This window comes from Lactuca sativa, chromosome 7 (genome assembly GCF_002870075.4).
Source record: "Lactuca sativa cultivar Salinas chromosome 7, Lsat_Salinas_v11, whole genome shotgun sequence".
NCBI classification, from domain to species: domain Eukaryota; kingdom Viridiplantae; phylum Streptophyta; class Magnoliopsida; order Asterales; family Asteraceae; genus Lactuca; species Lactuca sativa.
Genome location: NC_056629.2, coordinates 181,503,442 through 181,508,805, shown reverse-complemented (window position 1 = coordinate 181,508,805; position 5,364 = coordinate 181,503,442).

Sequence of the window (5,364 nt, the reverse complement as noted above, 5' to 3'; positions counted from 1 at the left end):
ATAAAATGGTAGTAATCATATAAGGCAAATGTGGTCTTTAGTTTATTTGTATAAAAAAATAGGTAATTTTGATAAGAGTTGGTGATTTTTATAAAAAATATGGTAAAAATAATGTATAATTACTTAATTTGAATCATATAAAGTCAAATTATTATAAAATCATCATCATCAAAAGTAATAACACATTACACGAAAATTATGATGATTCCTAATTCTTTTCATTAACGTTTGATTGTTTAAGTCGGGTAAAGAATTTGTCGCATTTAGTGAAGAATTTACCAAGAATTTGAATATGTAACCTTTGTTATGAATTTGTCATGTAGTATAAGGTTTATGAACTCAACTATATTTTGTTAAGAATATTATTTATACCTAAATATTATATAATTGAATTATTGAATTTTTACGTTACTAACCCTAAGTAGGGTTTATATTTAATAATTGGTAAAAAAAAGGGACTTTGTATTATAACTTGCCAATAGTACATTAGAAACATTAGGGAATATCACATTTCACTTAAAATTCTAATATGAGTTGAGTTGACCTGCTTGACTTTTGTTGACTTTGTTTGACCAAAATTAACGGTTGTCATAGCATCTCCCTGTTAGAAGGAATTTCGTCCCGAAATTAGCACTCCGAGTGGGTTCTCAAGAGTTAGGGAAAAGATGTTCATATTTCTGTTTCATTTGGTCACACATTCCTAGGTAAATTCAGGGAATCGCTTGGCGTTCCAATGGACCTTTACTATTGGTATGCGGCTTTGCTTCGTTCTTTTGACTTCCCTGTCCATGATTTCCACAGGTTCCTTGACGAAGTGCAGACTCTCGTTTACTTCGATGTCATCAAGTGGAATAATGAGAGTCTCCTCGGATAGGCATTTCTTCAAGTTGGACACATGGAAAGTGGGGAGCACGTTGCTGAGTTTTTGCGGTAGCCGATGTCTGTAAGCTACCGGGCCAATCCTGACAAGGATCTCGAATGGCCCTATATACCTTGGATTTGGTTTCCCACATTTTCCAAAATGTATCATTCCATTCCAGGGTGAGACTTTAAACAATACACAGTCACCAACCTGAAATTCTAAGGGTTTGCGTCGTTTATCCGCATAGCTCTTTTGTCGGTCCTGAGATGCTTTTATTCGTTCATAGATCTGAATGATATTCTCTGCCGTTTCTCGTATGATCTCAGGGCCGGTAAGAGTGTTGTTAGGCACTTATCCTCTAGCTAGCTAAGTGTCACCCACCTTAGCCCAACACATATGTGATTTGCATTTGCACCCATAGAGGGTTTCAGATGTAGCAACTTTAACACTAGTGTGATAACTGTTATTGTATGAGAATTCAATGAGTGGTAAGTGGTTATCCAAAGCTTTACCGAAGTTTATCACACAAGCTCTCAATATGTTTTCCAGCGTTTATATAGTTCTCTCGCTTTGCCCATCGGTTTGTGGGTGATAGGTTGTACTCATGTCGAGTCTAGTTTTGAAGGAATTTTGTAATGATTGCCAAAATTGTGAGGTAAACCTGCTATCTCTATAAGAGATAATGGATATTGGCACACCATCTAATTGTACAATCTCCTTCATGTACTTCCTTGTTAGTTTCTCCATTTTGTCTGTTTCCTTTATTGGTAGGAAGTGTGTGAATTTGGTTAACCTATCGACAATTACCCATATGGTGTCAAGTCCACCAGTTGTCATGGGCAATTTAGTTATGAAGTCCATGGTTATCCGCTCCCGCTTCCACTAGGGTATATCTGCTTGTTGTAGCAAACCCGAGGGCTTTTGGTACTCTACTTTGACCTTGGCGCAAGTCAAACACTTGCCCACATAAGTAGCGATTTCCACCTTCATGTTTGGCCACCAATATAGTTTTTTGAGGTCTTGATACATCTTGTCTGACCCGGGATGAATGGAGTACTTGGTCTTGCGAGCTTTGTTCATCATAATATCTCTATACCCGCCAAATCTTGGTGTCTAGATCCGATTCATGAGGTAATAAGCTCTGTCACCCTTGACCTAAAGGTTTTTATCTATTCCTCGCATGACTGTACTTGAGACATTCTCAGGTTTAATGGCCTCAAGTTGCGCCGCCTTGATCCGAGTGGACATATGTGAATTGATAGTCATTGTCAATGATTTTACTCGGCAGCTCGAGTACTCCTTTTGACTTAGGGAATCTGCTACCACGTTCACCTGGCTCGGATGATAATGAATTTCACATTTGTCATCATTTAGTAACTCTACCCATCGTCGTTGCCTCATATTGAGGTCCTTTTGATTGAGGATGTGCTGGAGATTCTTATGGTTAGTGAAGATTGTACAGTTTATACCATAAAGGTAATGTCTCCAGATCTTTAAGGAAAACACTATTGCCCCTAATTCAAGGTCGTGTGTGGTGTAGTTGATCTCGTGGGTCTTAAGTTGTCTTGAGGCATATGCAATGACCTTTCCCCGTTGCATGAGTACACAACCTAGACCCTGTTTGGACGCATCATAGTAGATCACAAAGTCTTCCGTTCCTTCTGGAAATGACAAGATCAGAGCACTGCATAAAGCTTGCTTTAGCGTCTGGAAGGCAGTGTGAAAACCCAAAAAAATTTATCTTGTAAAGTAAATTCAATCAACCAAAAGTCAGACTTAATTCTATTGTGTTCTAGCCTTGTTAAGGGTCATTCTAATGAGTCTAAGCCTAGTACACTTAAGGATTGAGTGTTAGTAAGTATTGGCTCGAGATCAGAAGGTTGCACCCAAACCAAAGAACCCAACACTTAAGGTTCACGACCGTAAACCTAGTTCACGCTCGTGAACTCTCTTCTGGCCGTGATCTCCTCACCTATATATATATATATATATATATATATATATATATATATATATATATATATATATATATATATATAAGATCACTTCACTTTTCTTCATTTTTCCCCCTTGGCTGCAAACTCTCTCAAGTATCATAATTCAAGAACACCATCTTTCACTCCTAAACACCCCTTCCATTTGATACTTCATAGAAGCTTACTAGGATCTTCAAACACTCACCAAAACACCTAGATCTTCAAGTGTTCTTCACATTTGGGTCATGAACCCTTCAATATTTAGTGGCCGTGAACTCCCAAGGTATCCCAAATCATAAGTGTTTCATCATTTATCTTGTTATACTTGAAGGACTACTAGATCCTAGCCTTGATTCTTCAAAATTCATCAACATATTCATGAGCTTCAGGTGTTCACGGCCGTGAACCCTTTATAGGGCCATGAACCCTTCATAAGTTCATACATGGGCATGAACACACCATGTGTTTTATGTCCGTGAACACTTTCATTTGGTCGTAAACTCCCTTTGATCAATCACATGTGATTTTAACACTTCATTTCAAGTGTTTCCTAGTCCCTAAGGTAGCTTCCTTGCATGATAGTTGTTTTAAAAACTAATTACATGCCTATATATGCCATTATATGTCATTTAGGACTTGTTTGTGTCTCGAGAATTCATTCGTGGGACTTCTCATCCTTATGCGAATCTTCATTTGCATCACCCACATAAGGTGAGTTCATACCCCTTGTTGGGCTGAAGTTCTATTTTGTATTGCGTCTTTTGGGCTCGTAGATTAGCCTTGTATTCACCAGTTTGGGCCTGTCCAACCGAGAGCCTTTTATGTATAGTATATAAGTTATCGCTTTCATGCATATTAGGTTAAGATTCAAGATTTCTGTTTTAGCGCATCAGAGTTTTACGTATTTGCTCTCTTGTAATCTTCTAATCCTTTACAGTTGATGTTCTTAATCGAGCTCTTCTAAGGATTTTATTTAATCATTCAACACGTTTGATTCAAGCTGTTTGCTCTTAATATTGCGTTCTTTCTTGTTATTTACACTGTGTTCTTACAGTTTCACTTTCACACACTTGTTCAAGATCTAATCGATCATTATAGATTAAAAGCTATTGTGTTTTAAATCTCATCACCCCTATAATCAATCTTTAAATGTTTTAAATGCTTTTAAGGGGGGGGGGGGGAATACAAGTTGAACACAATGATAATTTTGTAAATGTTATCATCTTCTCAGACGTTTGATCGCTTCAATCATCTTCTCAGCAAGATGATCAAACACGACATTGAAAGGAAGCTCATCGAACAAAAGGTTACCTTCTTGAACGGACTGAGATCGGAATGGAGAGCAGTAGTTTCCACAGTCAAAGCCCATGAACAGTTTAAATCATACTCTTTGGCGAAACTGGTGGGTATTCTAAAGTCCCAAGAGAAGATTGTAGTTCAAGAGAAGAACGTGGTGTCTAGTCTTGGTTCGTTGGCCCTCCTATCTAAAAGTAAAGCCGTGATGGAGGATGAAGAGCTCAACTTGGAAGAATATGACCTCACAACTGAGGATTATGCCATGATGGTATCCAATCCTAAGAGGTTCATAAAGAAGAGGTTCCCCAGCAACAAAAACCGAAACTGGCAGGGGAGTTATAGCTCTGAGAAGGCAAACAATGAACCGAAGGCTGAGGAGTCCAAGAAGGAACCGAAGGCAGATGGCGATTCCGGAGTCAGCTGTTTTTACTGTGGTGGCAAGAACCACTATGCTAAGGACTGTGTCCTTAAAAAGATGGCTGAAAAGGATGACGGAAAGGATGAGGAAGCCGTACTGCAGAAGAGGTTGGACGAGTTAAGAAAGAAAAAGTCTACCGCTAACCCTTCTATTAATGGTCTTATTGTGCAGGGTTCGGTTAATAATGATGAGTTTGGTAGCACCGAAGTTTGGTCTACTGAATCAGAAGACGAAGAAGTGAGGAAGCCTACTCATGGAAAGGCTTACATGGCTAAGGAGGAAAGCAGTGGTGGAAAATGCTTCATGGTGTCAAGCGCATCTCAAATGAGGGGATACAACACCGATGGAGGAAGCACTGGACCGAAAGTGCAGGAAGATATGTGCTTCGCAGCCAAACCATTCAGCCAACAGTTCAATGAGCTTGATGAACTGATAAAGAAGGTACAATCTGTTTTTATTTCATCTAAAGTACCATCATCCTCATATGAGAAAGAACTAAAAGACGTTAACACAAGAATTTCTCATTTAGATAGTAGCTTAACTCAAACTAGAGTCACCAATTCTAACCTGACTGATCAATTAAGCAGGGTGGCGTCGAAGAGTGAGGAGCGGCGTATGTGGATTGAGTTAAAAGAGTCGGAATTAATTAAAGTCAAAGACGAAAACATTTACTTGCAAAGAGACAATTTGAAATTGTTAAAACAACGAAATGTTTTTTGTTTAATAGCTAAACGTTTATATTCCAATATTACTCAGCTGCATTTGGACTGTGAGATAGGCAAAAAGATCCACCGTATGATTTTACCATTCTT